This window comes from Ranitomeya variabilis, chromosome 7, assembly GCF_051348905.1.
Source record: "Ranitomeya variabilis isolate aRanVar5 chromosome 7, aRanVar5.hap1, whole genome shotgun sequence".
Lineage (NCBI taxonomy): Eukaryota > Metazoa > Chordata > Amphibia > Anura > Dendrobatidae > Ranitomeya > Ranitomeya variabilis.
In genome coordinates this window covers 137,079,120-137,099,602 of record NC_135238.1, presented here as the reverse complement: position 1 = coordinate 137,099,602, position 20,483 = coordinate 137,079,120, and the positions used below count along the sequence as shown (strand labels likewise).

The window sequence follows — 20,483 nt, the reverse complement described above, 5'->3', positions numbered from 1 at the left end:
TGCCCACAACATAATTAGGAGCCTATATAGAAAAGCAGAGAGAAGTGAACCATGGTAAAAATATCAAATGAAAGTCATGGGTGAAGAGTTGGTGCACAAATATTTAAAGGGAAACTATACTAATACATCATCTTAATTAGCAAAAAAATTAACCCATAAGGCCTGTTTCACACGTCAGTGGCTCCGGTACATGTGGTGACAGTTTTCTCACGTACCAGAGACACTGACTCACGTAGACACATTCAAATAAATGTGTCTCTGCACATGTCAGCGTGTTTTCACGGACCGTGTGTCCGTTTGAAAAACACGGAGACATGTCAGTGTTCGTGGGAGCGCGCAGATCACACGGACCCATTAAAGTCAATGGGTCCATGTAAACACGTACGGCACACGGATGCTGTCCGTGTGCCGCCCGTGTGCCGACTGAGGACCACACGGACAGTGCAGGAGACAGCGCTAGAGTTAAGCGCTGTCCCCAGCATGTGGTGCTGAAGCCGCCATTCATTCCTTCTCTCCAGCAGCGTTCGCTGGAGAGAAGGAATGAAAAATCATGTTTTTTTTTTTTTAAATAAAGTTCACGGTCGCCTCCCGCCTCCCACCCCCTGTGCGCCCACCCTCTGGCATTAAAATACTCACCCAGCTCCCGCGATGCTTCCTCTCAGTGCCGCAGCTTGTCCTGTATGAGCGGTCACGTGGTACTGCTCATTACAGTGATGAATATGCGGCTCCACTCCTATTCGCTTTTTAACGGCACTGAGAAATAAGTGTATAGCGCCCCCAGCGTCGGAATTTCTCTGGGGTCTCGGCTACCGGGGGTAGCTGAGACCCCAGAGAACATGATTCGGGCCTGTTTTTACTGACCCCAGTGTTGTGATCGCTGTTATTAATGGAATAACGGTGACCGCAAAAAAAGTCTGATTTCTCATTTAACTTTTCCTCTGATGTGATCGCACATCAGAGGAGAGAGAAATAGGGTCCACCGATCCCCCCGGTACCTCTGGTGTCCCTGCATCTCCCCATGAAGTCCCCCTGCCAGCGGCATCTTCTTCCGGGAAGAAAATGGCAGGTGCATGCCCAGTGCGCTCGCCAAGATCTGCTGGCCAACAAACTGCAACAATAGGAAATTTTTCCTATTGGTTCATTCTGATCACTGTGATAGACCTTATCACAGTGATCAAAATAAAAAAAATAGTAAATCAAACCCCCCTTTATAACCTCCTTAGTTAGGTAAAAATAATAAAATAAAAAAAAATATTTATTTCCATTTTTCCATTAGGGTTAGAGTTGGGTTAACGTTAGGTTTGGGCTAAAGTTAGGGTTGGGCTAAGGTTAGGGTTAAGGTTGGGGCTAGGGTTAGGGTTGGGGCTAGGGTTCGGCTAAAGTTAGGGTTGGGCTAAATTTAGGGTTGGTCTAGGGTTAAGGTTGGGATTAGGGTTAAGGTTGTGTTGGGGTTAGGTTTATGGTTAGGGTTATGGTTAGGGTTGGGATTAGGGTTAGCGGTGTGTTGGGGTTAGGGTTGGAGTTAGAATTGGGGTTTATTGGCGTACTCAGGAGAAATTACTAATTTTGTGGTCCATTTTCTCCTGATACCCTTGTGAAAATAAAAAATGGTTCCAAAGTTACCATATTTTTCAGACTATAAGATGCACGGGACTATAAGACGCACCCAGGTTTTAGAGGTGGAAAATAGGGAAAAAAATATTTGAAGCAAAAAACGTGGTAAAATATTTAGTAACATAAATAACATACTATTATATGTATTGTTATTATATATAATAGTATGTTATTATGTTGGAAGCTGCGGGTAGAAGATGGTGCTGCGGCACCAGTGTGGTGTCTGTAAGGTACTATATGAAGACGCTGGAGGGTGAGTGTAAGAATGGGGGCACAGGGCTTATATTTTCCAGCACTGAAAACTAATACTTGAGTGCTGCTTTGAGATCCCATTGGAGAACTATAACTCCCAGCATCTCCTGCAGCTGCTATGGCATGCTGGGAGTTATAGTTCACCACAGGAGTGGCAGAGTGCTTTATTGTGTGTTGTAGTGACTAACCTTTTAATTGTGGCAGCCAGCCACGCTGTGGTGAGGTAAAAAGCTGGTGCATCGCATGACTGCACACACAGAGCTCTCCCTTCCTCTCCACAGCACAGGTCATAAGAGGAAGCCAGCAGATTCTAGTGCTGTGTCTGAAGGACCTGTGATGACATGAGAAGAGGGAGGGCTCTGTGCCGTCATGTGATGCTCCAGCCCGCCCACTTCCTGACATCACACAGGTCCTTATGCCTCAGCATCCAGCACAGCCAGGCAGGTATGCGGCGATCTAGTCTCCCCCTGCCCCTGCTGCTGCCCCCTCCTCCACAGGACATAGCTCTCCCCAGCTGCTGCAGGAATCCAGCGCTGGGGGAACCATGTTTGTCGCTGCTTAAGTGAAGGACTATTCAATGGCTGCTCCCTGCTCACTGCTCAGGTGACAGGTGGGCGGGGAAGCGGCTAATGAATATTCACTGCACTTTAATCATCGGGATCACATGGTTTCCAGAGTGCTACAACCAGGCAGCTGGGGCATTTTTCTGCCTCCTGTGAGTGGAATCACAGTGGATCCCACTCGCGCTCCCCTCTCCCCACATGTTACATCCGGACCATAAGATGCACCCACACTTTCCTCCCAAATTTGGAGTAAAAAAAGTGCGTCTTATGGTCCGAAAAATACGGTAATTTTTTGTGAAAAAAGTAAAATGTTCATTTTTTCCTTCCACATTGCTTTAATTCTTGTGAAGCACCTGAAGGGTTAATAAACTTCTTGAATGTGGTTTTGCGCTCCTTGAGGGGTGCAGTTTTTAGAATGGTGTCACCTTTGAGTATTTTCTGTTATATTGACCCCCAAACACACTTCAAATTTGAGGTGGTCCCTAAAAAAAGGGGTTTTGCAAATTTTGTTGGAAAAGTGAGAAATTGATGGTCAACTTTTAACCCTTATAACGTCCAAACAAAAAAAAATTATGTTTCCAAAATTGTGCTGATGTAAAGTAGACATGTGGAAAATGTTATTAATTAACTATTTTGTGTGACACCACTCTCTGATTTAAGTGTACAAAAAGTAATAGCTTCAAAATTGCAAAATTTTCAAAAATGTTGCCAAATTTCAGTTTTTTTCATAAATAATGGCAAGTTATATTCAAGAAATTGTACCACGAACATGAAGTACAATATGTCACGAAAAAAATAATCTCAGAAGCGGTGGGATACATTGAAGAGTTCTAGAGCTACAGCTTCATAAAGTGACAGTGGTCAGAATTGTAAAAATTGGCTTGGCCAATAGGTACCAAATTTGCTCTGTCACTAAGGGGCTAAAGGGAACTCGACAGCTGATACATACTGCTCAATCCATAGGCAGCATGTGTCAGATTGTGGCTGCATGATTTAAGGCACATACGTTCTGAAATGCTGCAGCATAGAAAAAATTATTCTAATAGCCACCGAGTACTGAGCCGCTTGAGACACTACAACTCCTGGCAAAAATTATGGAATCACCGGCCTTGGAGGATGTTCATTCAGTAATTTTGTTGAAAAAAAGCAGATCACAAACAAGGCTCAAAAGTAAAGTCATTTCAAATGGCAACTTTCTGGCTTTAAGAAACACTAAAAGAAATCAAGAACAAAAAATGTGGTAGTTAGTAATGGTTACTTTTTTTTATCCAAGCATAGGGGAAAAATTATGGAATCACTCAATTCTGAGGAAACAATTATGGAATCATGAAAACAAACAAACAAAAAACACTCCTACACATCACTAGTATTTTGTTGCACCACCTCTGGCTTTTATAACAGCTTGCAGTCTCTGAGGCAAGGTCTCTCCATACAAGCGCACACAGGGACTGACTTGTGATCACTTGTAGCGGGTGGGAAGAGCGCCGTGGTTCAGCCCATGGTGTCTTTTTAACTACCGTATATACTTGAGTATAAGCCGACCCGAGAATAAGCCGACCCCCCTAATTTTGCCTCAAAAAACTGGGAAAACTTAATGACTCGAGTATAAGCCTAGGGTGGAAAATGCAGCAGCTACCGGTAAATTTCAAAAATAAAAAAAGATACCGTATATACTCGAGTATAAGCCGACCCGAGTATAAGCTGACCCCCCTAATTTTGCCACAAAAAACTGGGAAAACTTAATGACTCGCGTATAAGCCTAGGGTGGAAAATGCAGCAGCTACCGGTAAATTTCAAAAGTAAAAATAGATACCAATAAAAGTAAAATTAATTGAGACATCAGTAGGTTAAGTGTTTTTGAATCCATATTGAATCAGGAGCCCCATATAATGCTCCATAAAGTTTGATGGGCCCCATTATATGCTCCATATTAAAATATGCCCCATATAATCCTGCATAAAGGGTAATAAGGGCCCCATAAGATGCTCCATAGAGATATTTGCCCTATATAGTGCTGCACAAACGTTATGGCCCCATAAGATCATCCATACAGTCACTTGCCCCATTATAATGCTGGCGCACAAGCGTTATGGCCCCATAAGATGCTCCGTACAGTCACTTGCCCCATATAGTGCTGCACAATCGTTATGGCCCCATAAGATGCTCCGTACAGACACTGCCCCTTATAATGCTGCACAAGCGTTATGGCCCCATACAGATGCTCCGTACAGTCACTGCCCCTTATAGTGCTGCACAATCGTTATGGCCCCATAAGATGCTCCGTACAGTCACTGCCCCTTATATAGTGCTGCACAATCAATATGGCCCAATAAGATGCTCCGTACAGTCACTGCCCCTTATAGTGCTGCACAGTCATTATGGCCCCATACAGATGCTCCGTACAGTCACTTGCCCCTTATAGTGCTGCACAAACGTTATGGCCCCATAAGATGCTCCGTACAGTCACTTGCCCCTTATAGTGCTGCACAATCGTTATGGCCCCATAAGATTCTCCATACAGTCACTGCCCCTTATAGTGCTGCACAATCGTTATGGCCCCATAAGATGCTCCATACAGTCACTTGCCCCTTATAGTGCTGCACAAACGTTATGGCCCCATACAGATGCTCCGTACAGTCACTGCCCCTTATAGTGCTGCACAATCGTTATGGCCCCATACAGATGCTCCGTAAAGTCACTACCCCTTATAGTGCAGCACAATTGTTATGGCCCCATACAGATGCTCCGTACAGTCACTGCCCCTTATAGTGCTGCACAATCGTTATGGCCCCATACAGATGCTCCGTACAGTCACTGCCCCTTATAGTGCTGCACAATCATTATGGCCCCATACAGATGCTCCGTACAGTCACTGCCCCCTATAGTGCTTCACAATCGTTATGGCCCCATACAGATGCTCCGTACAGTCACTGCCCCCTATAGTGCTGCACAATCGTTATGGCCCCATACAGTCACTGCCCCATATGCTTTTGCTGCGATAAAAAAAAAAAAATCACATACTCATCTCTCTTCGCTCAGGACCCTCTTTCAATTTCACTTTCAATATTTACCTGCTCCTCGTGCGGCTCCGTCTTCAGCACTGACGTTCAGCAGAGGGCGCGCACTGACTACATCACCGCACCCTCTGACCTGAGCATCACAGCCAGAGGACGCTGATGACGGAGCCGCACCAGAACGAGGAGTGGTAAATATCGCGCAGCGCTGCGCAGCGCTGTATACTCACCTACTGCTGGCGCGGTCCCTGCACGTCTCTGCTTCTTCCAGCGCTGCATCTTCCTGTACTGAGCCGTCACAGTTACCTCTAATTACCGAAATGAATATGCGGCTCCACCTCAATGGGAGGTGGAGCCGCATATTCATTACTGTACTGAGCGGGACCATGTGACCGCTCGGTACAGGAAGAATATGCAGCTCTGAAAGAAGCAGGGACGCGCAGGGACCGCGCCAGCAGTAGGTGAGTATAATTAGATAGCCCCCGCCCCCCTCCCCTGCCGACCCCCGGGTATGACTCGAGTATAAGCCGAGAGGGGGACTTTCAGCCCCAAAAAATGGGCTGAAAATCTCGGCTTATACTCGAGTATATACGGTACCAATAAAAGTAAAGTTAATTGAGACATCAGTAGTTTAAGTGTTTTTGAATATCCATATTGAATCAGGAGCCCCATATAATGCTCCATACAGTTCATGATGGCCCCATAAGATGCTCTATACAAAATACGCCCTATATAATGCTCCATACAGTTTATGATGGGCTCCATAAGATGCTCCATATTAAAATATGTCCCATATAATGCTGCACAAATGTTGATTATGACCCCTGTTATGGTTCTCAATGGCAAGAGAACATAGCCCAGCAAACATAAGAACTAGCTCTTGGAAGGATGGAAACTAAACTGACCATGAACTAAACCTGCCGCACAACTAACAGTAGCCGGGTAGCGTAGCCTGCGTTTTATCCCTAGACGCCCAGCGCCGGCCGGAGGACTAACTAATCCTGGCAGAGGAATATATAGTCCTGGCTCACCTCTAGAGAAATTTCCCCGAAAGGCAGACAGAGGCCCCCACAAATATTGGCGGTGATATTAGATGAAATGACAAACGTAGTATGAAAATAGGTTTAGCAAAATTGAGGTCCGCTTACTAGATAGCAGGAAGACAGAAAGGGCACTTTCATGGTCAGCTGAAAACCCTATCAAAATACCATCCTGAAATTACTTTAAGACTCTAGTATTAACTCATAACATCAGAGTGGCAATTTCAGATCACAAGAGCTTTCCAGACACAGAAACGAAACTACAGCTGTGAACTGGAACAAAATGCAAAAACAAACAAGGACTAAGTCCAACTTAGCTGGGAGTAGTCTAGCAGCAGGAACATGCACAGAGAGGCTTCTGATTACAATGTTGACCGGCATGGAAGTGACAGAGGAGCAAGGTTAAATAGCGACTCCCACATCCTGATGGAAACAGGTGAACAGAGAGGATGATGCACACCAGTTCAATTCCACCAGTGGCCACCGGGGGAGCCCAAAATCCAATTTCACAACAGTACCCCCCCCTCAAGGAGGGGGCACCGAACCCTCACCAGAACCACCAGGGCGATCAGGATGAGCCCTATGAAAGGCACGGACCAAATCGGAGGCATGAACATCAGAGGCAGTCACCCAAGAATTATCCTCCTGACCGTATCCCTTCCATTTGACCAGATACTGGAGTTTCCGTCTGGAAACACGGGAGTCCAAGATTTTTTCCACAACGTACTCCAACTCGCCCTCAACCAACACCGGAGCAGGAGGCTCAACGGAAGGCACAACCGGTACCTCATACCTGCGCAATAATGACCGATGAAAAACATTATGAATAGAAAAAGATGCAGGGAGGTCCAAACGGAAGGACACAGGGTTAAGAATCTCCAATATCTTGTACGGGCCGATGAACCGAGGCTTAAACTTGGGAGAAGAAACCCTCATAGGGACAAAACGAGAAGACAACCACACCAAGTCCCCAACACAAAGCCGAGGACCAACCCGACGCCGGCGGTTGGCAAAAAGCTGAGTCTTCTCCTGGGACAACTTCAAATTGTCCACTACCTGCCCCCAAATCTGATGCAACCTCTCCACCACAGCATCCACTCCAGGACAATCCGAAGATTCCACCTGACCAGAAGAAAATCGAGGATGAAACCCCGAATTACAGAAAAAGGGAGACACCAAGGTGGCAGAGCTGGCCCGATTATTGAGGGCAAACTCCGCTAAAGGCAAAAAAGCAACCCAATCATCCTGATCTGCAGACACAAAACACCTCAAATATGTCTCCAAGGTCTGATTCGTCCGCTCGGTCTGGCCATTAGTCTGAGGATGGAAAGCAGACGAGAAAGACAAATCTATGCCCATCCTAGCACAGAATGCTCGCCAAAATCTAGACACGAATTGGGTACCTCTGTCAGAAACGATATTCTCCGGAATACCATGCAAACGGACCACATTTTGAAAAAACAGAGGAACCAACTCGGAAGAAGAAGGCAACTTAGGCAGGGGAACCAAATGGACCATCTTAGAGAAACGATCACACACCACCCAGATGACAGACATCTTCTGAGAAACAGGAAGATCCGAAATAAAATCCATCGAGATGTGCGTCCAGGGCCTCTTCGGGATAGGCAAGGGCAACAACAATCCACTAGCCCGAGAACAACAAGGCTTGGCCCGAGCACAAACGTCACAAGACTGCACGAAGCCTCGCACATCTCGAGACAGGGAAGGCCACCAGAAGGACCTTGCCACCAAATCCCTGGTACCAAAGATTCCAGGATGACCTGCCAACGCAGAAGAATGAACCTCAGAAATGACTTTACTGGTCCAATCATCAGGAACAAACAGTCTACCAAGTGGGCAACGATCAGGTCTATCCGCCTGAAACTCCTGCAAGGCCCGCCGCAGGTCTGGAGAAACGGCAGACAATATCACTCCATCCTTAAGGATACCTGTAGGTTCAGAATTACCAGGGGAGTCAGGCTCAAAACTCCTTGAAAGGGCATCCGCCTTAACATTCTTAGAACCCGGCAGGTAGGACACCACAAAATTAAACCGAGAGAAAAACAACGACCAGCGCGCCTGTCTAGGATTCAGGCGTCTGGCGGACTCAAGATAAATTAGATTTTTGTGGTCAGTCAATACCACCACCTGATGTCTAGCCCCCTCAAGCCAATGACGCCACTCCTCAAAAGCCCACTTCATGGCCAAAAGCTCCCGATTCCCAACATCATAATTCCGCTCGGCGGGCGAAAATTTACGCGAGAAAAAAGCACAAGGTCTCATCACGGAGCAATCGGAACTTCTCTGCGACAAAACCGCCCCAGCTCCGATTTCAGAAGCGTCGACCTCAACCTGAAAAGGAAGAGCAACATCAGGCTGACGCAACACAGGGGCGGAAGAAAAGCGGCGCTTAAGCTCCCGAAAGGCCTCCACAGCAGCAGGGGACCAATCAGCAACATCAGCACCCTTCTTAGTCAAATCAGTCAATGGTTTAACAACATCAGAAAAACCAGCAATAAATCGACGATAAAAGTTAGCAAAGCCCAAAAATTTCTGAAGACTCTTAAGAGAAGAGGGTTGCGTCCAATCACAAATAGCCTGAACCTTGACAGGATCCATCTCGATGGAAGAGGGGGAAAAAATATATCCCAAAAAGGAAATCTTTTGAACCCCAAAAACGCACTTAGAACCCTTCACACACAAGGAATTAGACCGCAAAACCTGAAAAACCCTCCTGACCTGCTGGACATGAGAGTCCCAGTCATCCGAAAAAATCAAAATATCATCCAGATACACAATCATAAATTTATCCAAATAATCACGGAAAATGTCATGCATAAAGGACTGAAAGACTGAAGGGGCATTTGAAAGACCAAAAGGCATCACCAAATACTCAAAGTGGCCCTCGGGCGTATTAAATGCGGTTTTCCACTCATCCCCCTGCTTAATTCGCACCAAATTATACGCCCCACGAAGATCTATCTTAGAGAACCACTTGGCCCCCTTTATGCGAGCAAACAAATCAGTCAGCAGTGGCAACGGATATTGATATTTAACCGTGATTTTATTCAAAAGCCGATAATCAATGCACGGCCTCAAAGAGCCATCTTTCTTAGCCACAAAGAAAAAAACGGCTCCTAAGGGAGATGACGAAGGACGAATATGTCCCTTTTCCAAGGACTCCTTTATATATTCTCGCATAGCAGCATGTTCAGGCACAGACAGATTAAATAAACGACCCTTAGGGTATTTACTACCCGGAATCAAATCTATGGCACAATCGCACTCCCGGTGCGGAGGTAATGAACCAAGCTTAGGTTCTTCAAAAACGTCACGATATTCAGTCAAGAATGCAGGAATCTCAGAGGGAATAGATGATGAAATGGAAACCACAGGTACGTCCCCATGCGTCCCCTTACATCCCCAGCTTAACACAGACATAGCTTTCCAGTCAAGGACTGGGTTATGAGATTGCAGCCATGGCAATCCAAGCACCAACACATCATGTAGGTTATACAGCACAAGAAAGCGAATAATCTCCTGGTGATCCGGATTAATCCGCATAGTTACTTGTGTCCAGTATTGTGGTTTATTGCTAGCCAATGGGGTGGAGTCAATCCCCTTCAGGGGTATAGGAGTTTCAAGAGGCTCCAAATCATACCCACAGCGTTTGGCAAAGGACCAATCCATAAGACTCAAAGCGGCGCCAGAGTCGACATAGGCATCCGCGGTAATAGATGATAAAGAACAAATCAGGGTCACAGATAGAATAAACTTAGACTGTAAAGTGCCAATTGAAACAGACTTATCAAGCTTCTTAGTACGCTTAGAGCATGCTGATATAACATGAGTTGAATCACCGCAATAGAAGCACAACCCATTTTTTCGTCTAAAATTCTGCCGTTCACTTCTGGACAGAATTCTATCACATTGCATATTCTCTGGCGTCTTCTCAGTAGACACCGCCAAATGGTGCACAGGTTTGCGCTCCCGCAGACGCCTATCGATCTGGATAGCCATAGTCATGGACTCATTCAGACCCGCAGGCACAGGGAACCCCACCATAACATCCTTAATGGCATCAGAGAGACCCTCTCTGAAATTCGCCGCCAGGGCGCACTCATTCCACTGAGTAAGCACAGCCCATTTACGGAATTTCTGGCAGTATATTTCAGCTTCGTCTTGCCCCTGAGATAGGGACATCAAGGCCTTTTCCGCCTGAAGTTCTAACTGAGGTTCCTCATAAAGCAACCCCAAGGCCAGAAAAAACGCATCCACATTGAGCAACGCAGGATCCCCTGGAGCCAATGCAAAAGCCCAATCCTGAGGGTCGCCCCGGAGCAAAGAAATCACAATCCTGACCTGCTGAGCAGGATCTCCAGCAGAGCGAGATTTCAGGGACAAAAACAACTTGCAATTATTTTTGAAATTTTGAAAGCAAGATCTATTCCCCGAGAAAAATTCAGGCAAAGGAATTCTAGGTTCAGATATAGGAACATGAATAACAAAATCTTGTAAGTTTTGAACTTTCGTGGTGAGATTATTCAAACCTGCAGCTAAACTCTGAATATCCATTTTAAACAGGTAAACACAGAGCCATTCCAGGATTAGAAGGAGAGAGAGAGAGAAAGGCTGCAATATAGGCAGACTTGCAAGAGATTCAATTACAAGCACACTCAGAACTGAGAAAAAAAAAAAAAAAATCTTCAGCAGACTTCTCTTTTCTCTCCTTTCTCTGTCAATTAATTTAACCCTTTTTGGGGTCCGGTCAAACTGTTATGGTTCTCAATGGCAAGAGAACATAGCCCAGCAAACATAAGAACTAGCTCTTGGAAGGATGGAAACTAAACTGACCATGAACTAAACCTGCCGCACAACTAACAGTAGCCGGGTAGCGTAGCCTGCGTTTTATCCCTAGACGCCCAGCGCCGGCCGGAGGACTAACTAATCCTGGCAGAGGAATATATAGTCCTGGCTCACCTCTAGAGAAATTTCCCCGAAAGGCAGACAGAGGCCCCCACAAATATTGGCGGTGATATTAGATGAAATGACAAACGTAGTATGAAAATAGGTTTAGCAAAATTGAGGTCCGCTTACTAGATAGCAGGAAGACAGAAAGGGCACTTTCATGGTCAGCTGAAAACCCTATCAAAATACCATCCTGAAATTACTTTAAGACTCTAGTATTAACTCATAACATCAGAGTGGCAATTTCAGATCACAAGAGCTTTCCAGACACAGAAACGAAACTACAGCTGTGAACTGGAACAAAATGCAAAAACAAACAAGGACTAAGTCCAACTTAGCTGGGAGTAGTCTAGCAGCAGGAACATGCACAGAGAGGCTTCTGATTACAATGTTGACCGGCATGGAAGTGACAGAGGAGCAAGGTTAAATAGCGACTCCCACATCCTGATGGAAACAGGTGAACAGAGAGGATGATGCACACCAGTTCAATTCCACCAGTGGCCACCGGGGGAGCCCAAAATCCAATTTCACAACAGTACCCCCCCCTCAAGGAGGGGGCACCGAACCCTCACCAGAACCACCAGGGCGATCAGGATGAGCCCTATGAAAGGCACGGACCAAATCGGAGGCATGAACATCAGAGGCAGTCACCCAAGAATTATCCTCCTGACCGTATCCCTTCCATTTGACCAGATACTGGAGTTTCCGTCTGGAAACACGGGAGTCCAAGATTTTTTCCACAACGTACTCCAACTCGCCCTCAACCAACACCGGAGCAGGAGGCTCAACGGAAGGCACAACCGGTACCTCATACCTGCGCAATAATGACCGATGAAAAACATTATGAATAGAAAAAGATGCAGGGAGGTCCAAACGGAAGGACACAGGGTTAAGAATCTCCAATATCTTGTACGGGCCGATGAACCGAGGCTTAAACTTGGGAGAAGAAACCCTCATAGGGACAAAACGAGAAGACAACCACACCAAGTCCCCAACACAAAGCCGAGGACCAACCCGACGCCGGCGGTTGGCAAAAAGCTGAGTCTTCTCCTGGGACAACTTCAAATTGTCCACTACCTGCCCCCAAATCTGATGCAACCTCTCCACCACAGCATCCACTCCAGGACAATCCGAAGATTCCACCTGACCAGAAGAAAATCGAGGATGAAACCCCGAATTACAGAAAAAGGGAGACACCAAGGTGGCAGAGCTGGCCCGATTATTGAGGGCAAACTCCGCTAAAGGCAAAAAAGCAACCCAATCATCCTGATCTGCAGACACAAAACACCTCAAATATGTCTCCAAGGTCTGATTCGTCCGCTCGGTCTGGCCATTAGTCTGAGGATGGAAAGCAGACGAGAAAGACAAATCTATGCCCATCCTAGCACAGAATGCTCGCCAAAATCTAGACACGAATTGGGTACCTCTGTCAGAAACGATATTCTCCGGAATACCATGCAAACGGACCACATTTTGAAAAAACAGAGGAACCAACTCGGAAGAAGAAGGCAACTTAGGCAGGGGAACCAAATGGACCATCTTAGAGAAACGATCACACACCACCCAGATGACAGACATCTTCTGAGAAACAGGAAGATCCGAAATAAAATCCATCGAGATGTGCGTCCAGGGCCTCTTCGGGATAGGCAAGGGCAACAACAATCCACTAGCCCGAGAACAACAAGGCTTGGCCCGAGCACAAACGTCACAAGACTGCACGAAGCCTCGCACATCTCGAGACAGGGAAGGCCACCAGAAGGACCTTGCCACCAAATCCCTGGTACCAAAGATTCCAGGATGACCTGCCAACGCAGAAGAATGAACCTCAGAAATGACTTTACTGGTCCAATCATCAGGAACAAACAGTCTACCAAGTGGGCAACGATCAGGTCTATCCGCCTGAAACTCCTGCAAGGCCCGCCGCAGGTCTGGAGAAACGGCAGACAATATCACTCCATCCTTAAGGATACCTGTAGGTTCAGAATTACCAGGGGAGTCAGGCTCAAAACTCCTTGAAAGGGCATCCGCCTTAACATTCTTAGAACCCGGCAGGTAGGACACCACAAAATTAAACCGAGAGAAAAACAACGACCAGCGCGCCTGTCTAGGATTCAGGCGTCTGGCGGACTCAAGATAAATTAGATTTTTGTGGTCAGTCAATACCACCACCTGATGTCTAGCCCCCTCAAGCCAATGACGCCACTCCTCAAAAGCCCACTTCATGGCCAAAAGCTCCCGATTCCCAACATCATAATTCCGCTCGGCGGGCGAAAATTTACGCGAGAAAAAAGCACAAGGTCTCATCACGGAGCAATCGGAACTTCTCTGCGACAAAACCGCCCCAGCTCCGATTTCAGAAGCGTCGACCTCAACCTGAAAAGGAAGAGCAACATCAGGCTGACGCAACACAGGGGCGGAAGAAAAGCGGCGCTTAAGCTCCCGAAAGGCCTCCACAGCAGCAGGGGACCAATCAGCAACATCAGCACCCTTCTTAGTCAAATCAGTCAATGGTTTAACAACATCAGAAAAACCAGCAATAAATCGACGATAAAAGTTAGCAAAGCCCAAAAATTTCTGAAGACTCTTAAGAGAAGAGGGTTGCGTCCAATCACAAATAGCCTGAACCTTGACAGGATCCATCTCGATGGAAGAGGGGGAAAAAATATATCCCAAAAAGGAAATCTTTTGAACCCCAAAAACGCACTTAGAACCCTTCACACACAAGGAATTAGACCGCAAAACCTGAAAAACCCTCCTGACCTGCTGGACATGAGAGTCCCAGTCATCCGAAAAAATCAAAATATCATCCAGATACACAATCATAAATTTATCCAAATAATCACGGAAAATGTCATGCATAAAGGACTGAAAGACTGAAGGGGCATTTGAAAGACCAAAAGGCATCACCAAATACTCAAAGTGGCCCTCGGGCGTATTAAATGCGGTTTTCCACTCATCCCCCTGCTTAATTCGCACCAAATTATACGCCCCACGAAGATCTATCTTAGAGAACCACTTGGCCCCCTTTATGCGAGCAAACAAATCAGTCAGCAGTGGCAACGGATATTGATATTTAACCGTGATTTTATTCAAAAGCCGATAATCAATGCACGGCCTCAAAGAGCCATCTTTCTTAGCCACAAAGAAAAAAACGGCTCCTAAGGGAGATGACGAAGGACGAATATGTCCCTTTTCCAAGGACTCCTTTATATATTCTCGCATAGCAGCATGTTCAGGCACAGACAGATTAAATAAACGACCCTTAGGGTATTTACTACCCGGAATCAAATCTATGGCACAATCGCACTCCCGGTGCGGAGGTAATGAACCAAGCTTAGGTTCTTCAAAAACGTCACGATATTCAGTCAAGAATGCAGGAATCTCAGAGGGAATAGATGATGAAATGGAAACCACAGGTACGTCCCCATGCGTCCCCTTACATCCCCAGCTTAACACAGACATAGCTTTCCAGTCAAGGACTGGGTTATGAGATTGCAGCCATGGCAATCCAAGCACCAACACATCATGTAGGTTATACAGCACAAGAAAGCGAATAATCTCCTGGTGATCCGGATTAATCCGCATAGTTACTTGTGTCCAGTATTGTGGTTTATTGCTAGCCAATGGGGTGGAGTCAATCCCCTTCAGGGGTATAGGAGTTTCAAGAGGCTCCAAATCATACCCACAGCGTTTGGCAAAGGACCAATCCATAAGACTCAAAGCGGCGCCAGAGTCGACATAGGCATCCGCGGTAATAGATGATAAAGAACAAATCAGGGTCACAGATAGAATAAACTTAGACTGTAAAGTGCCAATTGAAACAGACTTATCAAGCTTCTTAGTACGCTTAGAGCATGCTGATATAACATGAGTTGAATCACCGCAATAGAAGCACAACCCATTTTTTCGTCTAAAATTCTGCCGTTCACTTCTGGACAGAATTCTATCACATTGCATATTCTCTGGCGTCTTCTCAGTAGACACCGCCAAATGGTGCACAGGTTTGCGCTCCCGCAGACGCCTATCGATCTGGATAGCCATAGTCATGGACTCATTCAGACCCGCAGGCACAGGGAACCCCACCATAACATCCTTAATGGCATCAGAGAGACCCTCTCTGAAATTCGCCGCCAGGGCGCACTCATTCCACTGAGTAAGCACAGCCCATTTACGGAATTTCTGGCAGTATATTTCAGCTTCGTCTTGCCCCTGAGATAGGGACATCAAGGCCTTTTCCGCCTGAAGTTCTAACTGAGGTTCCTCATAAAGCAACCCCAAGGCCAGAAAAAACGCATCCACATTGAGCAACGCAGGATCCCCTGGAGCCAATGCAAAAGCCCAATCCTGAGGGTCGCCCCGGAGCAAAGAAATCACAATCCTGACCTGCTGAGCAGGATCTCCAGCAGAGCGAGATTTCAGGGACAAAAACAACTTGCAATTATTTTTGAAATTTTGAAAGCAAGATCTATTCCCCGAGAAAAATTCAGGCAAAGGAATTCTAGGTTCAGATATAGGAACATGAATAACAAAATCTTGTAAGTTTTGAACTTTCGTGGTGAGATTATTCAAACCTGCAGCTAAACTCTGAATATCCATTTTAAACAGGTAAACACAGAGCCATTCCAGGATTAGAAGGAGAGAGAGAGAGAAAGGCTGCAATATAGGCAGACTTGCAAGAGATTCAATTACAAGCACACTCAGAACTGAGAAAAAAAAAAAAAAAATCTTCAGCAGACTTCTCTTTTCTCTCCTTTCTCTGTCAATTAATTTAACCCTTTTTGGGGTCCGGTCAAACTGTTATGGTTCTCAATGGCAAGAGAACATAGCCCAGCAAACATAAGAACTAGCTCTTGGAAGGATGGAAACTAAACTGACCATGAACTAAACCTGCCGCACAACTAACAGTAGCCGGGTAGCGTAGCCTGCGTTTTATCCCTAGACGCCCAGCGCCGGCCGGAGGACTAACTAATCCTGGCAGAGGAATATATAGTCCTGGCTCACCTCTAGAGAAATTTCCCCGAAAGGCAGACAGAGGCCCCCACAAATATTGGCGGTGATATTAGATGAAATGACAAACGTAGTATGAAAATAGGTTTAGCAAAATTGAGGTCCGCTTACTAGATAGCAGGAAGACAGAAAGGGCACTTTCATGGTCAGCTGAAAACCCTATCAAAATACCATCCTGAAATTACTTTAAGACTCTAGTATTAACTCATAACATCAGAGTGGCAATTTCAGATCACAAGAGCTTTCCAGACACAGAAACGAAACTACAGCTGTGAACTGGAACAAAATGCAAAAACAAACAAGGACTAAGTCCAACTTAGCTGGGAGTAGTCTAGCAGCAGGAACATGCACAGAGAGGCTTCTGATTACAATGTTGACCGGCATGGAAGTGACAGAGGAGCAAGGTTAAATAGCGACTCCCACATTCTGATGGAAACAGGTGAACAGAGAGGATGATGCACACCAGTTCAATTCCACCAGTGGCCACCGGGGGAGCCCAAAATCCAATTTCACAACAGACCCCATAAGATGCTCCATAGAGATATTTGCTCCATATAATGCTGTACATGGCCCCATACAGATATTTGGCCCATATAATGTTGCACATGGCCCCATAAGATGCTCCATACAGATATTTGCCCCATATAATGCTGCACATGGCCCCATAAGATGCTCCATACAGACACTTGCCCCATATAATGCTGCACAAGCATTATGGCCCCATAAGATCATCCATACAGTCACTTGCCCCATATAGTGCTGCACAAGCATTATGGCCCCATAAGATGCTCCGTACAGTCACTAGCCCCATTGTAATGCTGGCGCACAAGCGTTATGGCCCCATAAGATGCTCCGTACAGTCACTTGCCCCATATAATACTGCACATGGCCCCATATGAAGCTCCATACAGATAATTGCCCCATATAATTCTGCACATGGCCCCATAAGATGCTCCATACAGATAATTGCCCCATATAATGCTGCACATGGCCCCATAAGATGCTCCATACAGACATTTGCCCCATATGTGTTGCTGCGATTAAAAAAATAAAAAATTACATACTCACCTCTAAGGCCCCCGGCTCTTGCTATATTCACCTGCTCCCCGTTCCACCGCCGACCGCCGCTGTGTCTTCCGCGTCCTCTGCACTGAAGTTCAGGCAGAGGGCGGCGCGCACTAATCACGTCATCGTGCCCTCTGACCGGAGCGTCACTGCAGAGGATGCAGAAGATGCAGCAGCACCGACGGTGGAACGGGGAGCAGGTGAATATCGTGCACTGAGTTATACTGGTCACATGGTACCGCTCATTACAGTAATGAATACGCGGCTCCACCCCTATGTGAGTGAAGTCAGGTCCATATTCATTACTGTAATGGGCGGTATCATGTGACCGCTCACTACAGGAAGAAGCTGTCGGCGCCGGGGAACCAGGGACGTGCAGGGGCCGTGCCAGGAGCAGGTGAGTATTATTACACAGCTCCGCTCCCCCTCCCCTGCTGACCCATGGGTATGACTTGAGTATAAGCCGAGAGGGTTACTTTCAGCCCAAAAAAGTGGGCTGAAAATCTCGGCTTATACTCGAGTATATACGGTATGTTTTTTCTAAAACATTGCCGAGTTTCAAAGTTAAACATATGTGGCTTAAGGGTATGTGCACACGTTGCAGATTTGCCTGTGGAATTTTCTGCGTATATTCTTCCTCTCTTAGCAGAAAACGCAGATGAAAATCCATTCGGATTTGATGCAGATTTTCATGCGTTTTTTTCATGCGGATTTGTATGCGTTTTTGTAGGCTAAATAAAGATATATTATTTAACACAAAAAAAGAATTGTGATGTCATTTCTTTGTCCATCTTCCTCTTTTACATACTCCATTGAAGAATTATGTTTACACACACAGATAGATAGATAATAGATAGATCTATAGATAGATAGATAGATAGATAGATAGATAGATAGATAGATAGATAAATAGATAATACCAAGCACGAAGTTTGGTAATAAACATAATAAAATGGTACATAAAAAGTTAAATAAAGACACACACACACAAAATATGCATTAGGCCGGGGTCACACTTGCGAGAAACTCACACGAGTCTCCCACCTCAGTGCTGCCGGCACTCGGACTGGAACGTTCAGCTGCATAGAAATACATGCACCCACACACTCCGGTCCCGAGTGCTAGTGGCACTGCCAGGTATTGAGGTGCAAGACTCGTGCAAGTTTCTCGCAAGTGTGACCCCGGCCTTAAACACAATATCTGTTTAATTAAAAAAAAAACATGAAAAATAAATGGACTGGGCTCCCGCGCAATTTTGTGCACTAGAGAGGGAAAGCCAGCGACTGGGTGCCAATGTTTATAGCCTGGAAAGGGGTTAATACCCATGGATCTTCCCAGGCTATGAATATCAGCCCGCAGCTGTATAGTTAGCCTTTACTGGTTATTAAAATGGGACCCCCCCAAAAAACGATGTGGGGTCCCCCGATAATTAGAAAAGGCCATGCAGACAGTTGAGAACTGATATTAATAGCCTAGGAAGGGACCATGGATATTAGCCCCCCCGGCTACAAACACCAGCTCACAGCCGCCCCAGAAATGGTGCATGTCTAAGATGCGCCAATTCCGGCACTTAGCCTCTCTCTTCCCACTGCCCTGTAGCAGTGGCATATGGGGTAATATTTGTGAGGTTGATGTCACCTTTGTATTGTATGGTGACATCAAGCTGGATTAGTAACGGAGAGGCGTCAATAAGACACCTATCCATTACTAATCCTATAGTTGTTAAGAGGTTAAATAAACACACAGCCAGAACAAAGTATTTTAATGAAATAAATCACTACACAGTTTGCCATCTTTATTGTACGCCTAATCCATGTGACTCCCTCGATCACCTGTAAAAAGAATAAAATAATAAACCAACACAAATACTCCCTGGTCCAACATAGTGCATTTAATAACGAGTGTCCCACAACGATCTCCCCTATAGAGCTGTCACATCAGGAGATGTGACCGCTCTACAGAGCCTCCAGTGACACACTGACAGGAGATAATGGCTCCTGCAGTGTTATCACTGAGTGTTCACTGGAGTTCATACTCTCACTTTACCGCACTGCTGCATGAGAATTCTCCCACGCAGCTGTACCGCAAGTGACTAAGGTGACCTCTGACGGCGGAGTGATCCACTGCAGGAGGATACCTGCCATCATTGTATCGCCGGAGGCCCCTGGAAAGCGGTCACATCTGCTGATGTGACAGCTCTACATGGGAGATCGTCGTGGGACACTTGTTATTAAATGGATTACATCGGAACAGGAACAGGATGTATACTGGTGGTTTATTATTTTATTTTTTTACAGGTGATCGAGGACGTTGGGGATTAGCTGTATGGAGAGTATGTACTGTATATGTGTGTATGTGTTTTTTACTGTCCCATCATCGGCTAGCTGTTATTAAGGCTACTTTCACACACAGCATATTTGCTGCGTATTTTTACGCGCGCGTATTTTGCTGCTGCTTTACCTGCGTTTTTTTCCGCAGGCAAAAAACGCAGCTGCTTTCACACACAGCGTTTTTTGCTGCGTTTTTTGCAGCTGCGTTTTTTTCAGTATTGTGTACTGAAAATAAAGTTTGTTTGAAAAAAAAAAAAAGGGGAAAAAAAAAAGAGTCATTGAGGTCATTTCCTGTCTTTATGACTCAGAATACAATACACACTGGAGTTAACATCATGTCGATTCTGCCAGCTGCAATGGCCTTGAGCCAAAGACGCCTCAGCAAGCGGAACAGACATCAGCTGGGGTTTACTAACCCCACTGTCACTAACCCCAGGTTATTAGGGCAGGCGTCAGTCAGACGCCCCCCCTCGTAACCCTGTACGGTAAGGGTATGTTCACACGATCCTGATTTCAATCCTTTTTTTTCAGGACAAAAACCGCAGCTCTTGGCAGAAAACGCAGGTGCGTTTTTGGTGCGTTTTTGGTGCGTTTTTGATGCGGTTTTTGATGCGGTTTTTAGTGCGGTTT

General features: G+C 45.9%; 1 protein-coding gene across 6 annotated transcripts in view; it reads left to right on the top strand.

Annotated features, from left to right (window-relative positions):
- ADAM23 (ADAM metallopeptidase domain 23) overlaps positions 1 to 20,483 on the top strand; it is a 410,305-nt gene that overhangs the window by 155,972 nt on the left and 233,850 nt on the right. The gene's annotated exons all lie outside the window — the stretch shown is intronic.